We start from the raw sequence: 10677 nt of genomic DNA on the forward strand, positions 1-10677 counted from the left end.
GGAGAATTGAAGAGTTAGGTGTGGCTAATGATGGTATATATGAGTTTCCAACACCCCTAGGCATGCACCCAAGCCATCAACCTTGTGATTTTTGTAAAAAACCGGCTCCCATTGCTTCAAAAATGAGCATCTATTCACTATTTTTGTGAGGGCTTCAAAACAGAAATTTTCCAACACTTCAATGCATCACACTTGCTCCAGAACCACTCTAGGGCTTGCACATGAGTTGCCAACACATTCCCATTGCCAGATACATGAACCTTTGCCAGATTTGGAACCATTTGCAACATACATTCACCGTTATCAAGCTTCAATGGAGAGCTTGCAAAACAAAATTTTTCTTTGCTTTGGGCAACTCAAATCTGATATTGTTTGTGATTTTGCATCTGCAATCCGCTCAAGGATGTTTAGTTTTCCTTACCCGGTAGGCTAAGCTCTCAGATCTAGTGAAAATCGGTGTGCTAAGCTCTCAGATCTAGTGAAAATCGATGTGCTCCAAGCTTCACATCTCCGATGGCAAGCTCCACAGCTTCTTCTCCCTCTTCTCTCACTCACTCATAAACCCTAATAGAGAGAACCTTGCTCTGATACCATGATGAAAAACAGGTAGAGGGAGAGGGAACACACACACACACACAGAGGAGAAAACCCTAATGTATTACTGAAACTCTAACCATAGAGGGAAGCCATGTCCCATCTCACACAATGCAAAAGCCATAATAGAAAAGCTACAACTTACTACTTGTGTTGTGTCCACACACTGCTAACCCTAGCTACTGTCCACACAACAATGACCAGCTGGACACGGTCATTTATGTCTCACACATGATACTACCGAACATGCCAACACATAATGCAACTGGCACAAGCTGTCATCGAGCTTAAATCTCAACAAGCTATACCAATAACACTAGGTAGCTATTTAATGTGGGGTCATCTATGATACTAATTTACTAGCATGGCATGCTAGCGTCCGGGTGTCCCTGTTTAGCCAAAGGGTGGACATTATGTATCATCCCTCTTGCCTAGATAAGAAAGTGACCTCAGTTACACATTTCCTTATTACAAGCAAAGGAGATCAAGGTCTTACAAAATAAAAATTCTAGTATCTTCTCTAACATATAGACATTCTATGTCTATATGTTAGATCAAGGTCTATATTACGAGCAAAGGAGATCAAGGTCTTACAAAATAAAAATTCTAGTATCTTCTCTAACATATAGACATTCTATGTCTATAAAAATTCTAGTATCTTCTCTAACATATAGACATTCTTCTCTAATCATTGACAGATATACATTCTATCAAGGAATTCTATGTGTAATAAATTCTAGTGTTCCATACCACCAAAAATTATCCCACATAAATCTAGAGATAAGTATGCATCGTGATCCTTCACACAAGATTAATATTTGTGTCCCATACCACAAGGCTAATACGTAGTGAAAATTCATAAAGTAGAGTTTAAGATGGAAGGGCGACTTCCTCCAAGAAGTTCTACTTTGATGCATAACAACTCTCCTTGAAATTCATGAAAACTCTTGAATAAAATTTATTGTAAAAATTGTTAAAAGAAATGTGTATGTTACCTTAGGAGTCGGAATATTTGTCGTAGTATAAGTATCCTTCTTCATCGTCATCAATCATATTTATCCTAAGTGAAATATTCCTTGACTTTTGTAGACAATTTGATGTAATATGTGCAATCTAGTTGCACCTAAAACACTTCTTTGTATCATCTTTATTAGCTTGTTGAGAATCATCAACCTTGGTATCAATACCTGTGTTATTGTCATTGAGGGGTTTATCAAATGATTTTTGAAGCTTTTTTTAGACTTCAAGAACTTTGATATCATGGTTTGAGGTGTTCTTGCTTCCTTTGGAATGCAATTTTTCTTTTCACAATTTAAGGCTAAGAAAATAGCGAAGTTAAGAGAGTGCGGTCAAAACATGTTCACTTTTTATTGAATTGTGGGTTTCAAACCTACTATAAACTTTCTTCTTTGATCCTTTTTGTGAACTTTCTTAATTACTTGTATTTATAACAAAGTCTGCTAAAATATATCTACATAAGTGGATATATTCTCTTCCTCAAGCTGTCTGAAGATGGACCATCATTGCTCAAGGGGTGCACTATGTAGAAATCCTATGTATCACATACGTTCAAGGAGTATTTTTAAAAACCCCTTGCACTTACATACTTTTGTGAATAAATGACCCCTTTTTCTTCATAAACTTACGGTTTTTTTTAAAAAATAGTTAAAAAACCTTCTCTTGTAAATATAATTCTATAATTTTTTTAAATTAATATACCCCTCCTGATGAACTCACATGCTACACTTACATATTTTTACGTGAAGCCCTCGGGCATCATTGTCTAGCCCTAGCTTTGTACTGTGAGAGTAACAAATCTTTCTTGATGAGCTTTTGAAACTTCTTCCAAGATTTTAGTTTACACTTGCTCGTACTAATCACGTTCCACTACTATAATGCTACATTGTCCACCAAATGATTGACAACACACTTGATCTCATCCTTCTTAGAGAATTTCTCTCCGAAAAGTAATCATCAAGTTAACTAAGCCAAGCAAGTATTGTGCGAGCATCTTTCTTGTCATCAAAATTTTGAAAGGTGAAAGCTTTGCGGGCTAATTTTCTTCTCCTTCCTAGACTCCTAAGCTCTAAGAGTAGCTTGCACGGCTCTTTGAATTTGGTCACCACCATCGGTGTCTAAAGAAGCATTATTAGCACCTCTATGCCTCTTCTTGTGGGATAACCTATCCTCTAGATCCATTCTCAACTCCCTCTCAATTAGAATCTAGTTTTGGAGTTACTGAATTTGCTCTTGAATGGTTGGGGATAGAGGATTCATGATGAAATAAATAGATAAAAGGTGCAAATTTTAAATGTAGAAATGAAAATTATAGAAATAATAATAATACTTAGCTTTCACCCGTAATTTGTAAGAAGTCGGATGCTCATTCAGCTTGTGCCATGAGAAGGAAAATCCACAAGTGCCAAGAGACCGTCGAGTAGTATCAAAGCGGGTATGAACTTTCCATAAAGAGCTTGAGAGACTTGACCCTTGTATTTTTCGATGGCTTGTTATGCGTGTTGCACAATTTGCTAGAATCCTTCCACTTTGACTTAGAGCTTTGATGACGATTTAACCCCTTGAAGAGTAGAGCTTGGAAATTCTTTTAATGGTAAGGAGAGTGGGGATGTAAATGCTTGAGGTTTTTAATATATGTTGCATCATAAACTTATAGTTTAAGCTTCACACTACAAAGCTTTTTTTTTTAAATAGTTTAAGCTTTTGAGTGCGGCTAGCCACGAGGAGAGAGAGAATGAGATTTAAAAAATTACCAATCGCATAGTCGAAGAGAGAGAGAGGATGAATAATAAAGAAAAGCTTATAGACTTTTTTTTTAAAAAACAAAAAAGATAAAGCTTTGAATATAAGCTTTATTAAGCTTAATCTAAAGCTTTAATAATTAAAGCTTAAAGCTTTTGTGACATACAGGAAATAAGGCGACCCCGGCGTGCACAGTAGAAAAAGAAGAACCCGGCGATGGCGAAGGTGGCAGCAGAGAGAGAGAGAACACAAGAAAGATGGTGGCCAGCGGAAGGGAGAGAAAAAAACGCCAAATAGCTGGCACGCAAGAATAGGAAATCCAAATCTGTTAATTATAGAAAAGTTTGATGATGAAGCTTCTGCAAAATTGAGAGTAGAGCGATAATCTCGATCCCTTGCTGAAATCAATCCATTGGTGAAGGATTGGAAAAAAACCTATTAAAAAGAAAAAAGAAAAAAGAAGAGGAAGGTGAGAAGTGGTTTTCTTGCAAGGGTGTGAAAACAGCATTATCCAATGTTAAAAATTACCTTTCCTTGTGCCCAAAGGTCTTCCACAATATGTCCTTGTCTTTCTTGATTCTTGTGCTTCTTCTATCCAACTCTGAAGTCCACGGCAATGAGAACAATTGTTGAAACCCTTCAAAAATTAATTTTCAAGCTTCCTTTGCTCCAAAAACTTCAACCAAAAATCAAGGTTTTGATTTTCTCCTTTTCTTCAAGTAGTACAAGTACCCATAGCTCTCATACCACTAACACGGGACCTCATCTACTTCTTGAAGAATTCATCAAACTCACATAAACATCAAGGAAAAAGAATAGACTTGAATCAAATTGACAAGATTAAAGCATAACATAAAACATGAGATAGAGTAAACATCACCATCAACTCACTATTGGGTGCAATCTCCCTCTCATGCATGCACCTCCACTTTCACGACATGAGTGTTTTGAGAATTGTATTCAATATATAGCACAAGGACCTAATAATAGTTGTGCATACAAGATAGGGCTTTCTTTTTCACTTTTACAAAAATAACTCAAGCATATTAAAGCTTGTTCACACCCAGAGTCTAAAATAACCAAAACTTATCTAACATATGTGCTAGTAATACAGCAATGCCATGCACAAGCATGCATAAATAATATGTATAATCATTTGGCACATAGCCAACAAAAAGAACTCATACGAAATAATAATAATCTGAGATGATATAGACAAGATCCTCCATGTGCGACACACGCACTACTCATCCCCTATCTCACTAACGTAAACACATTAGTTATTCTAATTAATTGCTATCACAACAATTAATCCCAATATGAAACGTTGATAGGAACAAACATAATATACACTCACACCACTTGTTACACTTCGATGAGAGTATCATCATACACATCATTTAGCATGGTGTGTCTCACCACTTATTGCACTTCGATGAGCGTATCACTATACATATCATTTAGCATGGCATGTCATTTACATAAACCACTTGTTACACTTCAACCATGTGCAGTTGTCTAGCGTATTCCACTTGTTTCACTTTGACAAAACACAGTCGTCAAGCATAGCACTACTTGTTACACTTTAGTAACATACAACCATCAAGCATGGTCTCAAGCTATACTAATAACACTAGTATTTAATGCAGGGTCACCCACGAAACCAATTCACTACTAGCATCCAAGCGTCCCCATTAGCCAAAATGTGGACATTATGTAATATTCACTTTAGTGATTAGCACGACTTATCTAGTCTTTGAGTACTCCATCCGGATGATACTACTTATCTAGTGATTAATGCTACTTATCTAGTGATTAATGCTACTTATCTAGTAGGTAAAGATCTCTTCTAGTGGCTTGTAGGTAGTGGCTAGTCCAAATCATTCATCTTATCTATTATCTAGTAGGTAAACCGGTTAATGAAACCGGTTATCTATTATCTAGGAGGTAAAGTCAGAGAAGACGGCCCAACCTAATGAAACCGGTGGGGGGTTCAATTGGTAGTAGAAGCTAGACAATTGCTAGCGGTAGCGGATTGACGTGGTCGTAGTCATTTGACCTTCCCATGCTATCTGAGGGTGGATGCACCTCACCCTTTTACTGGGCCAACGGGGACTGGACCGATGTGATCTCGCCTTCATGTTGGCGGTCCGGATTATGGAGCTTACACACATACCTCCAAGCTTAGAGTATTAACCTTCTAATTAAATCAAATTCAAACATACAAATACCATTCAATCCAATTTAATTGTAAGTCTTAGTATAATTTTCACATATATACATTGCATAATCCACACCTTTTTATCATGGCTCTGAACCAAATTCTATCTAGTCCACCTTTTTCTTCATGATGGGACTCTAAATTAGATTATGCCTAGCCCTTCTTTTTCACCATGAACTCAAGCACGATTTTAACTCTTATTTAAGAGCATAATATTTACTTTAAAAATAATAATAAAATTATGTCTGGCCCACCTTTTCCTCCGTGAACTCAAGCACTATCTTGACTCTTATTTAAGAGCATAATAAATACTTTAAAAATAATCATACATGCTTCATAGTTGCACATTTGCACGCCTTTAAGTGACAATTTAAATTCATTTTTGGTAAACCGAGGCCTTACATCTGCCCCTCTTTCAAAGGTCTCTATCCTCAAGGCAAAAGATGTGGATACTCTGATTAAAGTTTATTTACATCTTCCCATGTGGCATCTTCTATGGGGTATAACCCCCCACTTAACTAATACTTCTTGTATTATTCTATTTCTAAGATTTCTTTCTCTCCTAGCATACTCTTAAGTAGATATGGTCCTCATAGCAAATGATGGATACTCTGACTGAAGTTTATTTATGTCTTCCCATATGTGGCATCTTATATGGGGTACTCCCACTTAACTAATACTTCTTGTGTTATTCTATTTCTAAGATTTAATTCTCTCCTAGTATACTCTTAAGCTTAATAGATATGGTTCCATGTTTTTGAAGTCTATGCATTTCATATCAAAGGATTTAGCCAGAGAGAGAAATAACCATATAAAGCATACAAGGGAGTTCCATCACGCTAATAGGATGATAAAGAGATAAATTTTTAACTTTTTTACAAAAGAAGTAACACAAATATTGTGAAAAAGAAGGGAAATAACTAAACTTAGATTTAGGAATGGATCTAAACCATATCCATGAAAAGCCATGTGATAAATGAGGGATCATGAGCCAACTCCCATGAAAGCCATCATGTGGTCTGTATGTACTAAGATTTGCTTCAGAGGAAGCAGTTGAGGCTGAACCTCTGAGGTAGCATGTAAAAGGCTATATACAAAAGCCAATATCACCCATAACTAGGATCAATGCCAAAACATGAGTTGTATCAAAGTCACAAGAGCCTTGCGATCAAAGGGAAAGGAAAATGGGATGTTGTCAAGTTGAGGCCAAGGATACAACTGCCTTGATTAATAGGAAATCCAAGCTATGAGAAATCCAAAGTAGTGGCTCTCTAACTGCCTGGGTCAAATGGAAAATGTAGAGAACCAATATCGATGATGAGGCAAACTTTCCCCCCTCCTGGATCAAAAGGAAATTCGAGGCATGTGAACTCTGAGACAATGGCTCCATAATGATCTAGATTAAATGGAAAGAATAAGATACCACTATGGATGATGAAGCTAGCAGTGTATCCTCTAGAATCAAATGGATAGGTATGGTATACATCGTGGACTCCTAAAGCCAATGTAATAGTAGCTCCCGGGTCAAAAGAAAGCTCAAATCTGAGGAAAAGTGCACTAGCCCATTCTTATGATCATAGTGCAAATCTCAAAACCGATGGAAAGCTCACTAACCAATCCTCATGATCATAGTGCACATCCAAAACCCAAAGTATGTATACATGGAGAAAGCCCAAAACACCTCGCTGAAATATCAAGAGATCCTGACTCAAAATAATCACCTTGTAGGCCAAGAGATGACTAAGCTGACAACATGTGTAATGCCAACCATGAGCTACAAAGCCTAGGTGTACATAGAGTTAGAGAACCAATTTTGGGTCCCTAATTGTTAATGGACGGTCGGCCATTGTAAAAAAGGAGCTCATGTGTATAAGTGACTTGATGAAATATGAAAAGGATACAATCCCATTATCACATTTGAGTCTTCTTCTTCTTCTCTCTTGCTCTCCTGTGGTGGTGAGCTTGTGTGTTGATGCATGCTTGCTTGCTTGATTGTGAGTGTGTGCTTATAGAGGTGATGCTCTCTATCTTCGCTTTATCATGTTATGGAAGCTTAAGTTCAACTATGGTAGTTTGAAGGGATCCATAGCTACTGTGTGTGGAGAGAGAGAGAGAGAGAGAGAGAGAGAGAGAGAGAGATATGTAACAAATACAATTCTCAAAAGAGAACAAGTTTACATGATTCAATAAGGATTTGATTGATTGTTCAAACCTCCACCAAGTAGATGCTTTTATAGGCTTTTTAGCCTTATCTTTTGACTTAATCAAACTTAGACTAGTTCTTCCCAAGGAAGCATCCTACACACTTGCACACTTGCATAATATCTAATCCTAAGAGATTGTTCACATATAAACACACCCACACATACACTCATAAGGAGTGTTCACACGTAGTTATACATTACGGCTACATATTTTTGCTTTGATATTGGAGCCCATATAAGGATAAATAGCAAGAGAACATGTGTTATCTCCAACATCTCCCCTACAATAAATGTTCTAATGCATGTAGGGATTGATACAATGCTAGATACACAAATGTTCTATCAAGTGATACATATCTAGATACATTAGATATCTAATATCCATAGGTTTGATATAAATCTTAGTTGGCAGTTGCTTGTCAAATGGCAGGTGGCCAAGAGGTCGTTGGTAGCAAGAGTAGCCTAAAAAGACCAATCTAAGACAAGCAAGAGTACCCATAGGTTTGATATAAATCTTGTCAAATGTTCTATCAAGTGATATATATCTGGATACATTAGATATCTAATACCCATAGGTTTGATATAAATCTTAGTTGGCGGTTGCTTGTCAAATGTCAAGCCAAGAGGTCGTTGGTAGCAAGAGTAGCCTAAAAAGACCAATCTAAGTCAACCATAAGATTGGCCTTTTCTAGTGAGGCCTCCACTTCATCATCTTCTTCTTGATTATCTTCAACAATCAGAGCTTTGGTCTTTTGCTTCAAGAAATAATTTTCTTCCTTATGATCCTTCTTACCACATAATCCACATCCATTATTGGTTTTGTTGATGATGCCCTTGGACAAATTCCTGGTGTTGGTGTAGCCCATTTTCTTCTACTTTGTGAAATAAGCCCCCCCCCCCCCCCCCATTGCAGTTGGAGCTAGAATTTCTTTACTTGTTCTTTCTTTCCTCCTCTAATAGAGAAGCTTCAATATCCACTAATTTTGATGTTTGTAGATTTGTAAGAGTGGTAACAATATTACCATACTCTTCATCTGAAAGACTTTTGATTAAGACTGCAATTGTGATGTCTTCTTCTATGGGCAGCTTCGATACTTGCCTATTGTGTTAGCATGCTTTTCATTGAGTTAAAATGCAAGGAGAGAGAGTCCCCTGGTTTCATTTTTAGCTCAAAAGCAAGCTAAACTTTGTACACCAAACACAGTTTCAAGATGTACCCAAGCCTCATGTAATGTATCACACCCATCAATATGATGGATAAATGAGTCACTTAATCCCAAGGCTATAATAGCAAGGGCCTTCTCGTCTTTGACTAGCCAAGAAACTTCTCCTTCCCGAGTTATTGGTTTTCTTTCTTTTCCATTTGCCACATTCCATATTCCTTTTCTCATAAGAGTGAATTTGACCTTCGTTTGCCAGGTGTGAAACCTTCTCCTTTCAATTTATCAATTTTTGCTTCAGAAGCCATGATTAATGAAAAGGATAGTCTTACTCTTTATAGGTCAAGAGAAATGTCTAAATCCTTTACAAAATTTGAGATCACTTCACACAATTTACAATTTTCTCCCTTAGTCAAAAATTCTGTGAAAATGCTAACAATTTGACGGGGTCTTAGCCAGTGTTTATCCCGTCTACAACAAAAATACACTAGATGAATGCCCAAGTTGATGGGTAAAAAACATTCCAATAATGAGCTTCCCTAAATAGAACTTCTTGAAAATCAATTGAGAAGCTGAACAAATGAAGCTCAAAGGCATGCACATGGACATTAAAAAAAAGTCTTTCTTAAACCATGGAAACACCCTACTATTGTTTTCTTTAAAAAAATTAAAAAAATAATGATTAAAATGGTGTGAACCTTATCTAGATCACATCGCCTTGCTGCTCGCTTCAAGCCGTCGCCCATGTGCTCAAGGCCATGCCTATCTTTTGAGAGACGAGCCAAGCAACTACTAAGACCAAGAAGTTGCTTGCAGACGATTCGTTGGGCAGTCGGCTGCAAAACACGTTGTGGCTCAGCGCAGCCTTCTTAGCAAGGCAGGTTGAAACAGCCGGTCGAGTTGGCTCTCCGAATTTGAAACAGCCGGTCGACGAGCTGAGGGGCAATGGTTTCGGTGGGGCAGCGCTGCCGGTCGAAGTCGAGGTTGGCGATTGCGTAGCCTTTTAATAAGGCTTTAGATCTACAAAAACGTCATCGCACTGGCAGGTGGTCTTGGACGGCTTCAATAAGTGGCAGCCGGCGCTGTAGTAGGTGGACACGTGGAGTAGATGCGGGCTCGGCACTGAAGCAGGTGGACAGGTGGAGTAGATGCGCAAGGTGTTAAAAAAAATTCTTATTGATTCGGCTTTACACAGGCGATTGCTGTAGGGCAATGGCAGTCAGGGCTCTGATATACCAATTGTTATAGAAGCTTTGCATAGGTTCAGCTATGGTGGTTTGAAAGGATCCATAGCTACTAGTGTGTGGAGCCTGAGAGAGAGAGAGAGAGAGAGAGAGAGAGAGATGGATGTAACAAATACAATTCTCAAAGGGGAACAAGTTTGCACGATTCAATAAGGATTTGATTGATTGTTCAAACCTCTAAAAAATACATGATTTTATAGGCTTTTTAGCCTTATCTTTTGACTCAATCAAACTTGGACTAGTTTTTCCCAAGGAATGGCATCCTACACACTTGCACACTTGCATAATATCTAATCCTAAGAGATTGTTCACACATGTGTTGTCTCCAACATATCCTCTCCTTCTCTATCTCTGTGTCCCTCCCTCCTTGCACACATGAAGGCATTGAGATCAAAGTTGTGCTTTCCATAGCTCCTTATCTCATTGCTCTCTACCTAGCTTATAAAAAGCTCTGCTTGGGGCACCCCCAGCAGTTTCACATCGAGGAGTTAACT

At 37.8% G+C, this 10677-nt stretch overlaps 1 long non-coding RNA gene across 1 annotated transcript; it reads right to left on the bottom strand.

Annotated features, from left to right (window-relative positions):
• Positions 1-3526: 3526 nt before the first annotated feature.
• Positions 3527-10277, bottom strand: LOC147636634 (uncharacterized). The gene is made up of 3 exons (XR_015266122.1): positions 9638-10277; positions 3883-3955; positions 3527-3789 (listed from the first exon to the last, which is right to left on the bottom strand). It is a non-coding gene; the product is annotated as an uncharacterized LOC147636634 (long non-coding RNA).
• Positions 10278-10677: the final 400 nt, after the last annotated feature.

This window comes from Cibotium barometz, chromosome 7, assembly GCF_041138505.1.
Source record: "Cibotium barometz isolate CiBa-2024 chromosome 7, ASM4113850v1, whole genome shotgun sequence".
Classification (NCBI taxonomy): Eukaryota; Viridiplantae; Streptophyta; class Polypodiopsida; order Cyatheales; family Cibotiaceae; genus Cibotium; species Cibotium barometz.